This window comes from Jaculus jaculus, chromosome 1, assembly GCF_020740685.1.
Source record: "Jaculus jaculus isolate mJacJac1 chromosome 1, mJacJac1.mat.Y.cur, whole genome shotgun sequence".
Lineage (NCBI taxonomy): Eukaryota > Metazoa > Chordata > Mammalia > Rodentia > Dipodidae > Jaculus > Jaculus jaculus.
In genome coordinates, this window is record NC_059102.1 from 52569797 (window position 1) to 52589318 (window position 19522).

General features: G+C 41.8%; 1 pseudogene; it reads left to right on the forward strand.

Annotated features, from left to right (window-relative positions):
- Positions 1-15173: 15173 nt before the first annotated feature.
- LOC101595505 lies at positions 15174-16026 on the forward strand (annotated as a pseudogene).
- The last annotated feature ends 3496 nt before the right edge of the window (positions 16027-19522 follow it).

The following is a 19522-nucleotide window of genomic DNA, read 5'->3' on the forward strand; positions in this document are numbered from 1 at the left end:
TTCCAAATTCCCGGAAGATTAAAAACAAGTTCTTGTTTTTCATACAATAAGCAAGCACAACAACTACATCCATAACCCCTCCTTAAAAAGAACTCATGGGGATTCTGTGAAAAAGGGGATGGGAAAAATTTTAGTTAGTGAATTAATAAGTGAATTTTTTAGACATTTTGCATCTGTTCTGCATAAAAAAGTAGAAATGCCTAGATAATTATTCCTAGTGATAAGAAAATTTGGAAAACGTCTTCCAAGCAAGTTTTTTGTAGAATAATCACCACCTGGTTTGTTGTTTCTATGATTATAATCACTCTCAATAGGGGAAAATGTCACCCCAGCCCTTGAACAGTGTTTCACTTCTCTGATGCCATGTCTGATTCCATTGTGAGTGAATCTACTGCACTTTAGATAATAAAGAGGACAGACTGCTGTTACTGCTGAAGATATTTCATCAGGCTTTCTGCTAGCGTGAGTCATAGCAGAGGATTTGATGCTTTGTGAGAAGAAACCACAGGCCACTAATAAGCACTAGAAACTTCCACACACAACACAAAGGAATCAGCTGATTTTACTCTACATTTCTCTGCAATAATCTACTATGTGATAGCCCTGCCTTGGGTTTTATGAGTACTGTTTTTAGGAGTAAAGGACATAATGTCTCTCCTTGAAAAAGGTTTAACATGTGAACTTGATATGATTTCAGAGGGTCCTCACTGTGTCCTGAGCAATATGTTTCATTTCCCCATTTTACAAGGTGGTCAGTGCTAGTGAACTAAGAACAGAACTTATCAAACTTGGCAAACTCCAAACTCCAGGCCAGGAGCTGGAGAGATGGCTAAAGAAATCAGCATTCTTTTTTTAAGAAAATATTTACTTATTTAAGACAGAGAGAAAGGCGGATAGAGAGAGGATAGGTATGTCAGTGCCTCTAGCCACTGCAAATGAACTCCAGGTGCATGTGCCACCTTGTGCATCTGATTTTACAAGGGTACTGAGGAATGGAGACCACACCCTTTGGCTTTGCAGGTAATCACCTTAGCCACTAAGCCATCTCTCCAACCCCAGCAGGGCCTTCTACCACTACAAATGAACTCTAGACACATGTACCACTTTCTGCATCTGGCTTTATGTGGCTACTGGGGAATGGAATCCAGGTCATTAGGCTTTTCAAGTAAACACCTTTAACCACTGAGCCATCTCTCCAAGCCCTGGCCCAGAGTTTGAAGTTTGCCAAGTTTGATAAGTTCTGTTCTTAGATGGTCACTAGCACTGACCACCTTGTAAAATGGGGAAATGAAACATATTGCTCAGGACACAGTGACGAGGCCACATTTTTTTCTCTTTGATTCTTAAATATTATGATCTCTCTGTCTCTCTGTCTCTTTCAGTATATTAACAAAATAACTTCTGTCCCTTTCTGGGCTCAGCATGATTCTGTGAGTAAGTGACCAATACAATGCACAATCTCATATCAGCTGTGCATGTCATAATTCATCAGTGTAAATCTTCATGAAACACTTATTCTAAACAGTCCTCTGTCTACAGCCATACCACCCTGAAGACACTTGATCTCATCTAAATGGTTCTCTGTTCCTGTTTGTTTCAGAGCTCCTCTCTTGTTTGCACCAATATGTAATTTCATTTAAAAATATAGTGGTGGGGAGAAATCAAACTGAAATACTCCTTCCTATTGACTAGCTGCCAGAAAGCTGGAAAGAGCCGTGCTGCATGCAACCCTTTGGGAGAGAGAAGTCATCAACAGAATTAAACAGCAGAAGACCCAGCAAGCCTTAAGATGGGCCAGCCAGGCCAAATGTGCCAACTGGCACAATAGTGGCATGTCTGTTATGGAGGAAAGCAAGCACTCTCTAATTGAACTGGAAGCCGGCTCCATGGGAGAGAATATATACCTGGTACTAAAAACCTAGTCCAAAGCCTATGGAGGGCTGGTGAGATGGTTTAGCACTTAAGGTGCTTGCCTGCAAAGCCAAAAGACCTAGGTTTGATTACGCAGGACCTATGTAAAGCCAGATGCACAAGGTGGCATATATGTCTAGAGTTCGTTTGCAGCAGTAAGAGGCTCTGGTGCACCTATCCTCTCTCTCTTTCTCTCTCTCTTTCAAATAAATAATTTTTAAAAATTAAATAGCCTATGGAGGCCAAAGTAATGCCTGCTGTTGTCTGGCTAACTGCATTATGCCCATCAAATTGCCCTGTAAGGACTTTGTTTAATGTTTAGACCCATATATTAATGCCGCTCTCACTTTTGATTAGAGAAACTTCTCTTTACAGATGGTGGTGACCACTGAGGTGACTCAAAACCCACCATAGTGCTGAGAAGAAGTGACAATGAAGTGTCAGCACTAAGACATCTCTATCACATCCTCTAGGGCTCAGGACCCATTGCAGAAGAGGTGGTGGAAAGAATGTAAGAGCCAAAGGGAAGGGCAGAAGTGCTTACAAGGCAGTCTTCACACAAAATGGCCTTGATATTCATAACCTTACAGTGCCTGACACTACCTACCCAAGACCTTCGTAGTAGGAGGAAAAGGTGATGACATCAAAATAAAAGCAAGACTATTTGGAAGGGGGAATGACTCAATGGAGGGTGGATTTGAGAGGGGGAGAATGGGAGTGGAGGGAGAGAATTATGGTTTATTGTCAAGACTTATGCAAGCTGTCAATAAAAAGTTTTTTGTTTTTTAAAAAAAGAACAAATATAATGGTGGGGCTGGAAAGATTGCTCAGTGGTTAAAGACACTTGTTTGTAAAGCCTGTCAGCCTAGGGTTCAATTCCCCACTACCCACATAAAGCCAGATGCACAAAGTAGCACATGCATCTGGAGTTCATTTGCAGCAGCTAGAGGCCATGGTGTGCCCAATCTCCTCTCTTTTCTCTTCTCTCTCTCTTGCAAAGGACTAAATAAATTAATAAACTGTAATGGTAATCTATTCTCTTTACATTGCTCTGAGAAAAAAATTCTTCCTTTTTTGTTTTTTAGTTTTTAGGTTTTAGTTGTTTTGAGATATGGTTTTGGTCTAACCCAGGCTGACCTAGAATTCACTGGTTAGTCTCCTGAGGGCTGGGATTAAAGGCGTGCACCCTCACGTCCCGCCAAAATCTTCCTTTTGAAGCAGAAGGAAGTGCAGCCACTGTGGGGGTCACTGGGACACGAGACACTGACTTTCTAAACAGCACTGTAGTGAACTAATGACACATTAATGAACTCTACAAAATCCCCTTCCCCTGTAGAAAGAAAAAAACGAAGTCTTGGAAAGAAGAAATAAAATACCATCTTTCCAAAAGCTATGATTTCAAAAATCCTGTTTCCAAATATACCAGGAAACTGATCAGATCATAGAACAGAGCGGTGTGCCTTTCCTGTGTTTGTCTAGACTCTGCCCTCTTCCAGCATCAGCCAGCATCTTGACTGCCAACAGCCTAAGCTGATTTTTTTTCCTTCTGTTTTCTAAACTGCATATTAATGAAATTTACAATCTGCACTTTTCTATGTCTTGCTTTCTTTGCTCAGCATGTTTATGAAGTGTGTCTTTCTACTTTATCTATGGTGTATTTGTTCATGTTGCTGATCTGTTGAACATTATTTAGAATTAGGGACTGTTGTATAGAGTGTTGAAATAAACTTAGTTGAGTGTATATCTCATGATAAAAAAGGGTCAAAACATAGGCCTGTATGAACTTTAAGAGATACAACCAAATAATTTATCTTTCTCTCTCTCCAGCATTGGCCAGCATCTTGATTGCTAATAGCCTAAGCTGACCTTTCCCTTTGCTTTATAAACTTCATGTTAATGAAATTTATGCATAATTCAGTGTGTGTGTGTGTGTGCAGTGTGTACAAGATGTCTGCACATGTGTGTGGTGTGGTGTGTACACAGTGTCTGCATGTGTGTGCAGATGTGCACACCTAGGCAATAGGCAGAAGCGAACACTGAGGGCTCCGATCTGTTGTTCTCATGCTGTATTCCCTTGGGACAAAGTGTCTCTAAACCTGGAGCTGCCATTTTTCAGGAACACTATGTGACCTCGGTGATTGTCTGTCTGTGCCCTCCCTCATCCCTGCTAACACTGGTTCCATGCATGCATGGTCATGCTTAGCTTTTGTGGGGGTGCAAGGGATTGAACTCAGTTCTTCATGCTGGTGCAGCAAGCACTCTTACCGGCTGACTTGTCTCCCCAGTTCCAAAAATAGATCATATTGATCAAACATTTTTTTGTTCTTAGCAGCTTTATGCATATAGCAAAACCAATGGAAATAACGCAAATACCCATCATCTCGGCAAATGGGCAAAGTAACTGTGACATGGCCCCACAACTGCAAAGCTACTCAGCCCCCCAAAAGAGCAAACTTCTGATCTACACATCATGCATAACCATCTAAAGATTCAGATGAGTAAAAAGAAACCTGGCCACAGACTGTATTAATGAGTCACCCCTAGCAACTACAAGGGGTCTCTATTCTTGAGGCAGGGTCTCGCTCTAGCCCAGGCTGACCTGGAATTCACTATGTAGTCTCAGGGTGGCCTCGAACTCATGGCGATCCTCCTACCTCTGCCACCCGAGTGCTGGGAGTAAAGATGTGTACCACCACGCCCAGCAAGGGATCTCTATTCTTTCCCTGTGTTTCAGCATTCATTTTAATACTCTTCAATGAAACCATATTTACCTTTTAATTAGAAAACAAAGCATTGCTTTTAATTAATTAAATAAAGACAACAGCTTCCTCTTCAAAAGCCTGGAAATTATACATACTAAGAGCCTATTAAAGCGAATGATCTTTGATAACCTATAGTGACAAGTCACTTTGAGGCAAACTATTTAAACTACAGGCAACATGTGATTCACAGCCTATGAAAACTGACATATGTCCTCCCAGTGGCACAGGTACAGGGGCAAAGTGAATCTAGTTAAGTTGGCAGCCTTTTGAGTAGTTATTGAAATTGAATTTTTTTTTTTTTTTTTGGAATGGGGTCTCATATAGCCAAAGGCTGGCTTCAAGCTTGCTATGTGGCCAAAGATGGCCTTGAACTTCTGATCCTTCTGCCTGTACCTCCCAGGTGTTAGAATTAGAGGCATGTGCTACCCCGGCTGGTTTGTACAGGGCTAGGAATGAAACTTAAGATGTCATGCTTGTTAGGCAAGCACTCTACCAATTGAGCTATATCGACAGCCAAGAAATTGAAGCTTCTTTTTAAATAAGCATCATATGCTTTAAAATTTTTACTTAGAGCCACATACCTTTAATCCCAGCTCTTGGGAGGCAGAAGTAGGAGGATCACTGTGAGTTTGAGGTCATCCTGAGACTACATAGTGAATTCTATGTCAACCTGGGCTAGAGTGAGACCCTACCTCAAAAAAAAAAAAAAAACCCCAATAAATAATTAAATAAACAGTTTCTTAGCATCATTAAGGAGTCTTAATCCTAATGCCAACAATAGTTAAATCCTATATATATGAATGGACTGTTTTTTCTGAAAGATGTATAAAACAGTTATTAACTAAATTGTTTCATCATATTATGAAATCACCTCAGAGAACAGTGTACAGTAAGAAAATAAGTAGCATGCAACGTTAATACTTACCTACTTTGCCACAGAGCAGGAAACACCCTCCGGATGCATTGATTCCTGAGTTCTGAAACACTTCCTCAGGCCCCACATGAGCAAACTATCATGAGGTGTTGGACTCTCCGTCTAGCTTTCAGGAGAGTTCCAGATTGGGTATGGAGGAGCACAGGATGTTTCAAACAACCCACTTAGGAAACTGCACTCCCCCACTTCCCCCATTCCCTATGTTGCTACCAGAAGCATCCAAGAAGAGCTGTTGTCTTCCAAGGTCGGTTAGTCTCCACACCCATTTTTTTCCTTTGAAATAATTTTTAGTGCTGTTAAGACTGGATTTCCCAGACATGACAAACAAACTAAAGTAACAAATCCTGGAAATTTTGAAATTTTCCTTTTTGTGGTCAGTAATCTCAAGCAGTTTTCTTCCCATAAGGGAGACAGTCATAATTTCTGGTCATTCATCCATCTTCTTGAACATAGTAGATTTGGAAATCCCAGTTCTACCATGCCAAGACTCATCAATGAGAAAAAAAAAAAAATTCCATTTACCGCTGCTTTTAGAAATGGACACAGTTCGCTTTCTTCCACATTTTTAGTAACAGTAATCATGAGCCAAACAAATGTTTAGAAAATCACCGTGGACAGGAGATTGTAGAGTGAGAAGCTTCCAGTATTACACAGAGTTATATAACATCTGTAGATAATGGAAGTTGAAACAAGTACTGTGTGGAGAAACTGCACTGCTAAGGACAAAGACACATACTCTCTGACCTAGCCTCTGGGGAACCAGGACAAGCCACCACTATCTTCCACACCACAGCTCATCCCATTGGACTATCATGGGAGGCAATCACTGGCACTTAGCTCTCATCTGCAAGAGCAAGGCCTTCTGGGGGCCCTACCTGAGACTCTTCCTGAGGCAGGCCCTTCCTTTCTTCATTAAATTCTGAAATATGTCCTTCATGGCTACTTCTTCACAGTGTAAGATTTGCTTGTAAGTAGACAATGCTTTATGCCCATGGCTTGCTGGTAATGAGAACCTTTCAATATTGAGGGCCATGTTTTCAAACTTCTTAGCGGAGTGTGCTGAGGTCTACAAAAACTCAACCTTTCATTGTAATTTTTCAAAGTTCTCCTCCTCCTCCTTCTCCAGCAGTTTTCTTTCTCTTACCTCTTCCTCGGCTATGTGTCCACTAAGCAGTAAGATTGTCTTGGCTCATTGTGGTCTGATTAGGACTGTTGTCATGTACGTAGTCAGTCACTGACATTGTGTCACATGGCTGTGCATACCCAGCTCTACTGTGATAAACCATTGTCATCACTCTGCAACTATATGCTCTTCTCACCAAATTTACTTCCCAACGCTTGGGAGGCAGCTACTGCCGTAACTTTTCACTAGTTGGTTTTCTTCTGTTGTAAATTTTGATGTTGAAAATTGAATTACAGTATTTACTCTCCTGTCTGGTTTTGTTCTTGAGTTACTCTTGGTAGTGAACAATTAGCAGCTCATTCCTACACATTGCTGAGTAGCAGTTTACTGTATGAGTGTCACTATTTTATTTTTATGTTTATACCTCTGTTTATAGTACCTCCTTTCTTCCATTCCTGCCCTCTTTTATATTAATGGACTACTTTTCAAATTTTTATAAGTCATTCACTGGCTTCTTACCGTGTGTGTGCGTGAGTGTGTGTGTGTGTGTGTATTGCATGCATGTTTGCATGAGTGTGGGCGCATATGTGTCCGATGGTGTATTTGCAGGTACATGTGCATGCATATGCCTATGGAAGCCATGGATTGACACTGTGTATCTTTCTTTACTGTGCTCCACCTTATTAAGACAGGGTCTCTCACTTTTACCCAGAACTTGACAATTCCATTAGACTAGCTAGCAGGCTTTCCCTAGAGATCAACTCTCTCTGCCTTGTAAGTGCTAGGATTATAGACAGGCTGCCATGTCTGCCTGGCTTTTATGTGAGTGTGGAGATCAATAGAATGACTTCACAGTTGCTGATGAGGCACCCACCATCACTTGCAATATTTTGGGCCTGTAAGTAACGTGGTGTTGTATCAGTTACCTTCTCATCGCTGGGACAAAAACACCCAAACAGAAGCAGCTCATTGTAGGAAAGGGTTTCTTCCTGGCTTACAATTTTGAGGGGACATTTCTATCATGGCGAGGAATGCCTGACAGAAGCAGGCAGCAAAGCATCACATTTTCACATCAGCTGAGTGTGGCAGGTGGTGCTGGACTAGGAAAACTCAAGGCCTGTCCCAAGTGACACACTCCCTCCAGCAATGCTTCACTTTCCAAAGGCTCCAAAACCTTCCTCAGTGGCACCACCAGCTGGGGATTTCACACACACACACACACACACACACACACACACACACACACACACGGCTGTGGGAACATTGCGTTCTCCTCTAGAAGCATTCAAAGTTTTCATTTTAGTTCTGATTTTCACAAGTTTGGCTGTGGTGTGCCTAGACATAGTTTTATTTGTATTTGCTGAGGTCCTTCCAGAATAGGTAAATATATCTTTAGCGAGGGAAAATTTGGCCATCCATTTTTTTCTCAACATCATGTATGGCCTATTTTATCTTGATTCTCTTTCTGAAACTTACAAATATTTTAGACCTTTACTGTTGCAGAGCATAGAAGCTTATCCAGTGAGCTGTGAAGGTATGTATGCATGAGAGAGAGAGAGAGAGAGAGAGAGAGAGAGAGAGAGAGAGAGAGAGGGAGGGAGAGAGGGAGAGAATGAACTAACTAGCTTTTGCCTCTCCCCCTTACTGTACCCCCAGACTAAAAGAAGATGCTGCCTAGATTCAGGGTGGATATTCCCTTTCTGGAAATACCCTCACTACACATCCAGATACATGATTTTCTAGTCTTTTAGGTAATTCTCAACCCAATGGAGGATACAATCAAAATTAATGATCACAGGGCTGGAGAGATGACTAAGCCATTAAAAGTACTTGCTTGCAAAGCATGATGGCCTGGGTTCAATTCCCTAGTATCCATGTATAGACAGATGCACAAAGTAGCACATGCATCTGAAGTTTGTGTACAGTGGAAGGAAGCCCTGGTATGCCCATTATCTCTCTCTCTCTCTCTCTCTTCACTGTCATGCATAGATAGATAGATAGATAGATAGATAGATAGATAGATAGATAGATACATACATACATACATACATACATACATACATAGATGATAGATAGATACATAGATTGATTAATGGCCACATATCTGTGTGGGCACTGTGAATTAATACATGGTGGTACTTGTCATATTCTTCTGAAGAGTGTTGCTTCTTGTTTATTTATTTATCAGATAATTAGTGTAGTCTCTGTCTGAGGCTGAACTCAGAGTCTAAGCATCTCTCCGGGAGTAAGTGGTTGCTGAAGTCTTTGTTCATTGGTTCTAGACTCAGCAGCTTGCAGACAGCTCCCAGCAGAGATGCCAACTAGGTGGTTCAAACATAGGTTTGAAGCTCAGAAGAAATATTTGAACTAGAGATGAAAGTTAGTAAGGAATTAACATACAGATGGCAGACAAAACCATTGGAGTGGGTAAAGTCATTTAAGGATAAAGTGAGAAAAAAAAAGGAGAATATATTAGTTTGCTAGAGATCTCTTAATACAGTAGTATGGACTGGGTGGCTTAAAGAACAGAAACTCATTTGCTCCTAACTCTGGAGACCAGAAATCAGAGATCAAGGTGTTGCTAGGGAAGATTTTTCCTAATGACTCTCTTCTTAGCTGTAGATAGCTCTCTTTTGTGTCTTCACGTGGTTTTCCTTCTCTATCCAGCTGTGTCCTTTTTTCTTCTATCTTATAAGGACACCAGTCATTTTTAAATGAAGAATCTCATACTGACCTCATTTTAACTCAACTAGTATTTCAAAGACACTATCATCAAATACAGTCACTTTACACCTTTTACATCCAACTTGTTTCTTATATCTACAAAAGCTACAAAAGCAGAAATCCCTGGTCAGAGTTCTCTGTGGTAGTAGCCAAATATAAGTACATTTAAATAACAAACCTGTCAAGTCAGATGTCAAAATGGAAACCCCAGCCTGTCCATTGAGGAATACCTCCAGTTTCCCTGGATTTCAAGCACTGACCACCTTTCATAGTTAGGCTTGGTTCAAGCATCCCTAAGGTCAGAGTGGGATAAGGAAACACTTGCCATAAAGGGCAAGACAAGTCAGAGGATCCCTAGGAAAGTTTATTCTCTGTCTTCTCACCTACAGCTGAACGCAGTCAAATGTCCCTTCCTCAATCTGGCCTATTCGAATAGCTGGAGTGAAAAATAAGTTATAAAAATCAAAACTAGTCTAGATGATTATTTTTAAGGGGAGAATTGGGGGAAAAGAGAAATATAAGGCTAGAAACTTGGTGATGTATACCTAACTCAATATATCATTCATTAGACATCTCTGCCATGCCCTCCAAGGCTCAGGGAATAGTTTAGAAGAGTGCATGGGGCTGGAGAGATGGCTTAGCAGTTAGGATGCTTGCCTGCAAAGCCCAAGAACCCAGGTTTGATTCCCCAGCACCCATGTAAGCCAGATGCACAAGGTAGCACATGTATCTAGAGTTCATTTGCAGTGGCTGGAGGCCCTGGTGTGTCCATTCTCTCTCTCTAGCTCTTTTTCTTTCTCTCATAAGCAAATAAAAATAAAACATAAGAAAATGTTTTAAAATGTCGTGCAGAAGGAACTAAAGTAGATTGGGAAGAAACAAGATTGGAATCAGGAGCTCTACTTCAAGTAGAAAGAGCAATGTAAGAAAGGATGCTAGCAGAAGAGTAGTGTTTTCTATGTTTCATATATGTTATATTGTGTATTGATTGGAGGGATAATGGACATGCCATGCTTCTAAGTTTGCAATGAAAAAAAAAAACCAGGTTTGGTTTCACTACTCCATCAACTTCTATCAGAGTTTGGTTGAGGATAATGTCCTCTACAATAGGAATGGACACAGAAAGCCCAGTTAGTACATTTGGGTCCTGAGGCTTGAGAGATGGATTAGCAGTTAAGGCACTTGCATGCAAAGCCAAAGGACCCAGGTTCAATTCCCCAGTACCTAACTAAGACAGATACACAAGGTGGCACATGCGTGTGGAGTTCATTTACAGTGGTTGAAGGCCCTGGTGTGCCCATTCTCTCTATCTACCTCTCTCTCAAACAAAATAAAGTAAGTAAATAAAAACAATTTTTTTAAGAACATTTAGATCCTGGCAGTTAGCTATCCTGTACGGTGCTGAAGTAACAAAGCAAGAAGATATGGTTAGGGTACTGATCATATCTGGGGCCCTCCAACAGAATGGCCAGTGACTTCCACATCCCCTTACAGTACTATAAGACTTTAAGGAAGACCTTGCAGACAAGCACATTGTAGCAGAAAGCTTCAGGTTCACAGGGATGAACTTCCAGACCAGGCACAATTATGGAGGAAGGGATTTATTGAGAGAGAGACACACACACAAGCCAAAAGCCAAAAGCCACACAGCACAACACACTTCAGGAACTCCTGCTAGGCACACTTTGCATATCTTTAGATTGAAATCTGAAAGCCACCACCACACCTGAAGATCCACCCAGTGACACCTCCTCTGGCAAAGTGGCTGCAGATGCAAACTACAAACTAATAAAATGCTGAATATATTGGGAGTCATCTATTCAAACTACCACAGACATTTTATTGTCTCCAGCGCATCTACCAGACCTCTCTGTAAACCATTTCTAACTATCTACCTAAGTATTATTCTCCATGGCTCTGGTGACCTATGTTCTGAGAAATACAGCTCTAGAGTCCCTTGCATAGTGTCTAGCAAACAATAAAAATTGGCTGAAAGAGTAAACTCAAATTTTATAGAACATGGGCTGGAGAGATGGCTTAGAGTTTAAGGCACTTGTCTACAAAGCCTATGAACTCAGGCTCCAATCTCTAGGTCCCACGTAAGCCAGACACACAGTAACACAAGCACTCAATGTCACACATGTGTGCAAGGGGCACATGCATCTGGAGTTCATTCACAGCTGCTGAAGACCCTAGCATGCCCAATAGCTCCCTCTCTTTCTCTCTGCATCTTTCTCTCAAAATAAAAGTAAGTTTATAGAACAAGCATGTGGTAATGTTTTCTATCATGTCTATCATTTCACAGTTTTAATTTTTTAGCATTTTAAGAGTCCATGTTTGAGAGGTCTCCTTCCTTTCAGTATGCTATATATCCATCCTTCCTCTCGGCTCTAACTCCCTCCCTTAACATGTTATTGATAATTGATCCAACTTAACAAATATTTCCTGAGAACCTATTGTATGTAAACCCTTTGAGTTCTATTTGATCCACACAGATAACTAAGAGGAGCATGGGTATTCCCTTCACAGAATACTTCTCTCCTTTCCTTTTCTTTTCTTGTCTTTGAAACAAGTGCAACGCACTGGCCTTTTTTGTTGTTGTTGTTATGAGAGAGAGCAAGAGGGAGAGGGAGAATTGGTGCACCAGGGCCTCCAGCCACTACAATTGAACTCCAGACTCATGCACCACCTTATGTGCATGTGTGACCTTGAGCACTTGCATCACCTTGTGTGTCTGGCTTACATGGGACTAGGAGAGTCAAACATGGCCTCACAGGCCAGCTCCTTAGTCACTAAACCATCTCTGCAGCCTTCACAGAATATGTATTTTGACACTTTCTAACATCACTGCGATTTTCTTTAATTCTCCTATTAGTTTCCTTGCTCTCTTAAGCTCTGCCCCTTAGGTCCTACTGCTTCTGAGACATAAGCTTCTCATTTATGTAGAATGTTACGTTAATGGCAAATGAATCACCCATTGAATTCCTAGGGTAGCGTTCTTCTACACTGGACCTGAGCCTGACCATGTCACTTGTTTTGTCAGTGGACACTGGCCAATGTGGTGCAAGCAAAGGCTGCATAACTATTCGCACATTTAGGCTTTCTCCCATGGAATACTGCCACAGTCAAGACAGAAAGCCTGGTCTAGACTCCTTTTGGATTGAAGATCATTGAAACAGATGTCTTCCTGTCTGGGTTGTGCCCTGCATTTCACGGATCCGCCTGCTGGATGCGGCTGTGTTAAAGAGCTCAGGAAAGACCAAATGAATAGTACATCTGGGCTACAGAATCATGCAATGTAATTGTTATACAAATTAGTAATGTGTCTTCTTTTCAAGTCTCCTTGTGGGTCCTATATATAAATTAGATGTTGCCCAGGGTATAGTCTAGATGAGCCCATTAATTCACAAAATTCACCAAACTTCATGCTTAAAATCTGAATTTTTACATGAAAATTATGCCCCAATGTAAAAGAGATTGCAAAAAACATGCAGAGGGCTGGAGAGATGTTTTTAGTGCTTAAGGTGCTTGCCTGCAATGCCTAAGGACCCATGTTTGACTCTCCAGATCCCATATTAGCCAAACACACAAAGGTGAGGCAAGCATGAGGTCACACATGCCCACTAGGTGGCACAAGCATCTGGAGAACAATTTCAGTGGCTGAGGCCCTGCCAATTCTCTCTCTCAAGTAAAAAAAATAAAAATTAAATTAAAAAAATTAAAAAATAAAAAAGGCATGCAGATTTGGGGCTGCTCTATGAAATGTGCACTTAAGTTAGCTCTCTCAAACTATTTCATTCACCTTTGGAGAGGTGAAAATCTGAGAATATGCTTCCAAGTTTTCTTTAAGCCAGTCTTCTATATTTGAACTGGTTCTTCCAATTAAGGTATATCCATGAAATATCTGGCAAGTAAAAAGAAAAGAACTCTACCTCACCCTCTTGCTTGGAGTTTCAGGCAGCAGCCAAATCCCACACTTAGTTGGCAGCAAGGTGGGGCTGACAGTCAACAGTGGCAGAGTGACAGTGACCAGACCTTGGGTGTCAAATGACCTGGCTGGTTACTCAGCCCCCATTCAGAACCTATAAACGACCTCAATTTGGGTCTCTAGATGGGCTTTACACTCCCCGACTGCCTCCTCATCTGCAGGAGCTCTTCATACTGTCTCTTCTCTTCTTCTCTTAATCTAACAAAGTCTCTAAACTTTAAAACAAAAGAGCAAAAGTCCATGGACTTCCTTTCCTCTAGCTTTTCTGAAGGCTTTATAGTCACCCTCTTCCTTGGCTCTTTCTGCTTGAAATAGCTAAAATGGCTGTTTTCTGCACTGAACCCAGATACAGAGACTCATCCCAGATGTAACGGAGGAATGTAGAACTAAGACCCAAATTCAAAGGTGACTGTGAGACTTATATAAGATCCTATAGTTTGTTGTTTTTTTTTGTTAAAGGGATGGAGAGATGACTTAGTGGTTGTTAAGGCACTTTCCTGCAAAGCCAAAGGACCCAGGTTCAACTCCCCAGGACCTACGTTAGCCAGATGCACAAGGTGGCACATGCATCTTCACTTGCAGTGGCTGGAAGCCCTGGCATGCCCATTCTCTCTCTCTTTCTCTCAAGTAAATAAGAAAATATTTTTTGAGACTTTAAAGAGAAAAATAACTTGCAGTTAAATAGGTTCTCAATTAATAAACATTTAAACTGGGTGTGGTGGCACATGCCTTTAATCCCAGCACAAGGGAGGTAGAAGTAGGAGGATCTCTGAGTGTTCGAGGCCATCCTGCAACTACAGAGTGAGTTCCAGGTCAGCCTGGGCTAGAGTGAGACCCTATGTCGAAAAACAAGCTAACAAACAAACAAAAAATACTAACACATTGCTGGGTTATATCATTACTGTAAAAAATGCAGAAGTATATCAAAACCTAGGTGCCCTATGCAAAAACACTTCTTTAGAAAAGCATCAACCGGTCTCAGTTTTTTCCTGCTCAAGCTCTTATGGCTTTTGCTATTGCCTTCTAGTGAAGCCAAAGTTGTCTGGGCCAGATGCTAATTCAGAAGTACAGAGTGTGGACAAGAGGCCAATTGCTAAATAGGTGGTTGGGGCCAGCGGTACCCAAGTGGTCTCCCATATCCACTCAGTCTGCAACAGCCACAGTAGTCATTTAAACTCGGAAATCAGATCCCATCACTGCATTTCTTCAATGCCTTCTTGAAATTAAAATTAAATCAAATTAAAATTAAAATGGCTTCTTGAAATTGTAAACCCTTGAAAGTATAGCTTATAAGGTTCCTGTGATCTGGTCTCTATGTGTCTTTCCTACCCCCATCCTTCCCATCATCCCTATATCTCAGATAAAGCTGCATTCTGGGGCTGGAGAGATGGCTTAGTGGTTAAGTGCTTGCCTGTGAAGCCTAAGGACCCTGGTTTGAGGCTCGATTCCCCAGGACCCACATTAGCCAGATGCACAAGGGGGTTCACGCGCCTGGAGTTCGTTTGCAGTGGCTGGAGGCCCTGGCGTGAAAATTCTCCCTCTCTCTCTCTCTCTCTCTCTCTCTCTCTCTGACTCTTTCACTCTCTCTCTCTCTCATATAAATAAATAAACAAAAAAAGTTTTTAAAAAGCTGCATTCTGTTGAATGACTACCGAATATCTGAGCTCTTTAACGTTCCTAAATTGGGTAGCCACCACTGCTGCTCCCAAGGCCTCCACACTCTTGGAGAACATGGCCATGCCTCCCACATATGCTGGATCTTGGCAAATCTTCCAGGGATATCTTCACCAAGGACTATGGATTTTGCCTAATAAAACCTGATTTGAAAACAAAGTCAGAGAATGGACTGGATCTGCCAGGTCAGGCTCAGCTAACACAGAGACCTCCAAAGTAAATGGCAGCCTGGATACCAAGTACCAGTGGACTGAGTACGGCCTGACATTTACAAGAAATGGAACACCCATAATACTCTGGGCACTGAGGTCACCATGGAAGACCAGCTTGCATGTGGACTGAAGTGGGCCTTTGATTCATCTTTCTCACCTAACACTGGGGGTGGGGAGGGGGGAGAGCGAGGAGTGCTAAAATCAAGACAGGGTACAAGAGAGTGGATCAGCGTGGGCTGTAGTGTGGACTTTGACATCTGTCTGAGGCGAGCTGGTGCTGGGCTACAAGGACTGGCTGGCTGGCTACCAGATGGATTTTGAGACTGCCAAGTCCTGAGTGACCCTGAGCAACTTTGCAGTTGGCTACAAGACGGATGAATTCCAGCTGCACACTCACGTGAAGGACGGGACAGAGTTTGGCGGCTCCATTCACCAAAAGGTGAACAGTAGTTGGAGACAGCCGGAAACAGTAACACTCGCTTTGGAATAGCAAGCAAGCGTCAGGCTGACCCTAAGGCCTGCTTCCTGGCCAGACTGAACAACTCCAGCCGACTGGCTTAGGGGATGCTCAGTCCCTAAAGCCTGGTATCCAGCTGACGCTGCCAGCCCTGCTAGATGGCAAGAATGCCAGCACTGGTGGTCACAACTTGGTCCAGGACTGGAATTTTAAGCACAAATACATACAGCACAATTGTTAATTTTCAACTAATTTGCAGCATAGCTACCTTCAGAATTCAGTGTACCTTTTCATGTTGTATGTCTGGGATATAAGACCTCTGGGTTAAAGATGATTCAGCTTTAAGAAGTTAACGTATCAGAGGAACAGGACAAACCTAATTGCAAAAAAGATCCTTTCACCTGGATATCAATGACCTCACAGTGCCTGACACTACCTACACAAGACCATCATAAGAGGAGGAAAAGATCATGACATCAAAATAAAAGAGGGACCGATTGAGATGGGGAGGGGATATGATGGAGAGTGGAGTTTCAAAGGGGAAAGTGGGGGTGGGGGGAGGGAGGGTATTACCATGGGATATTTTTTATAATCATGGAAGTTGTTAATAAAAATTTAAGAAAAAGAAAAAAGATACATTCCTGCAAAGCCCAGCAACCTGATTTCAATTCCCCATGTAAAAGTCAGATGCACAGTGGTGCATGAAAGTGAAGTTTGTTTGCAGGAACTGAAGGCCCTGGTATGCCCGCTCTCCCTCCCTCCCTCTCTCTTCTCTGTCCCTGTGCTTTCAAATAAATAAAAATATTTTAAAATATTTTAAAATATTTTAAAAAGACCCTTTCAGATGTAGGCACTGAGGAACTCTGTGGCTCCTCAAGAGATGCCAGGTTTCTCATTTAGTCTAGGAATGGTTGTGAGTGGAAGCTGATCCTGTGTGGACACCTTGTATATCTGTATTGAGTTAATGAGTGACCCTGTGACCGCCTGCGCGTGGAACCTTGGTCTCCTAACCCTGGTGGACGAGAAGCTCATTGTGTGATGGTGTGTACAGACTCCTGAAAGGGATGTTTTTACACAGATCATCATGCCCTGCTCCCACCCTAACCCAGCAACACCTGTTTCACACCAAAGTAGGCTGAAGGGTATGGGAGCTGTTTCCTTTGTGCCATTATGGGGTGTAAAGGGTGGGCGTGATGAAGCCAAGAATTCTGTTGTGAGGTTGTTTGGGGGTTTTTTGTTTGTTTGTTTTGTCGTTGCACCAGGGTATGAAATAGATCCAGGATCTCCGGCTTTGAGCTGGTAGTCTGCCTGATTTAATCTCATGTTGACAGCACTGGGAATCTCAACTGGACTTCTGCTGTATTCTCAGCACTCAGTAATTTCCTACCAGTTTAGTGAGCACATTTTAGAGTCTTCCATTTTGTTTGGGATTAGGTCCTCTCTTTCAAATGCTGTAATTAACATCACTTAAAATAAAACTTGAATAAAATATTGAAACCTCAAAAAAAAAAATTCTCAAGTGGACTGGCCTTGTGCCACACGCCTATAATCTAGGTAGCTCTCTCTTCCTGTTATGTGAGGACACAATGAGAACTTAGCAGTATGGAACTCACAAGGTGACCCTTACCAGAACCTGACCATGCTGTTGAACTGATCTTGTTTCCAGCTTCCATAACTGTAAAATATAAACTTCTATTACTTGAAAACCATCCATCTTATGGTGTTTTGTTATAGGAGTCCAAGTGTTGAGATTGTAGATACATGTCACTATGTCTTCACTATTTGCCTTCCTGTCAGCATTATGTTTTGTTTTGTTTTTTTTTCTCCTGAAGTAGGGTCTCGCTCTAGCCCAGGCTGACCTGGAATTCACTATGTAGTCTCAGGCTGGCCTTGAACTCATGGTGATCTTCCTACCTCTGCCTCCCGAGTCCTGGGATTAAAGGCATGTGCCACCACGCCCAGCTGCATTATGGTCTTTTAAGCACCAAAATGTTTGTTCCCATGAGCTAGCTGTATCTCCATTTTCTTCTTATTGGGGTACTAATCGCACTCATTAAGGTTCTAACTTTATGAACTCATTATCTCCCAAACACCCCTCCTCCTAATAGTATCACAATATTAGGGCTTCGATTTATTAAATTCTTTTAATCTTGCAATGTAGCCCAGGCTGGCCTCAAACTTGTAACCCTACTGTGTGGCTGCTAAAGAGAGTAGAATGATTTAAAATTGTTACATAAGCAAAAGAGTCAAGACTCAAGACAAGCACCTCATGCTTTCTCACACATGAGGATCTCAGATTTTAATTCTTATATATGCATATGTGTAGGCATAGGTATAGATCATAAACGAGGAAGCGAGCCATGAGAAAAGAATAAGAGGTTTAAGTGGAAAGAGGGAGAAAAAAATGAAAAGAGGGGAAAGTAGAAGGGAATTACCTAAGAGGCAAGGGAGACCAGCAGGAGGGGAGCAGACGGATGAGGGGGGGGAGTAAGGCAGGAAGATCAACAAAAAAGTATGAAAATGTCATAATGAAGCTCATTATTTTGTGTGCTAATTTAAAGTAATAACAAAATAAGAACATTTTCTAAAGACATGAAAGTAGAAGGGTAGAGGTTGAGGCGAAGAGCATCACCTGAAGTAGAAGGAACATAAGGCAACATAATGGGGTAAATATGATCACAATACCTTATTACATGTATAAAAATATCTGAAACCTGCCAAGCACGGTGATGCACCCCTTTAATCCCAGCACTCGGGATGTCAGGGGGATCACTGTGAATTTGAGCCCAACCTGGGCCTACAGAATAAAGTTCAGGTCAGCTTTGGCTACAGTGAGACCTTACCTTGAAAAAAAAAGTTTAACAAGAAAAAAACCTTAAACCCATTATTATGTGTAATAATATATGGTAATTAAAAAATGTAAAAGGAAATACAATTTTCAGATGTTAAACCCAACTTTCTAAAATGAACAATGTAAGCCGGGTGTGGTGGCGCATGCCTTTAATGCACTCGGGAGGCAGAGGTTAGGAGGATCATCGTGAGTTCGAGGCCACCCTGAGACCACATAATGATTTCCAGGTCAGCCTGGGCCAGAGTGAGACCCTACCTCAAAAAAAAAAAAAAAAAAAAAGAACAATGTATATTTAACATAAGACTAAAAAATAAAGAAAGCCAAGTACTTTGTATTTTAACAATCAAAATGTGCCTTTGAGGATACCCAGTACTTTGCAGACCTCACTCACCCCGGGCTCAAGGTTTGAGTCTTTGAGAGCTCCAGGATGCCCCTTTTGGCAAGCCACCTAGAGAAGTGTTTTGCTAGGATCAGACACCCAAGAATTCAGAGACGGTTGCAGCCTTGGTAAAAAGAGGTTCCAGCTCAAACCAGTGGCAGGTATTGGCATCATACACATGATCTGATTTTGCGGGCATGGAAATGAAAGTTATAGAAGATTCCATCCAGATATAAAAGGAAGGCTTAGCTATCAGGTAACCAGGTCAGAATCCTCAGGCAGCCTGTGGGAGGACAGGACATGAAGCCATGAGTGTACAGCTGAAGCTGCAATGGAGAGCCAGACATGGAACAGACCAGAATACAGAATGTCCCCTGAGGAAAACTGAAGACATCCTTTGTGCTTTAGGCTCTACCCTGACTAAGCCAGGTTCATTTCTAGACTTTTCTGACCACATGAACCACTGGATTTCTTTTATGTTATTTTTAAGCTAGCTGGAATAGAATT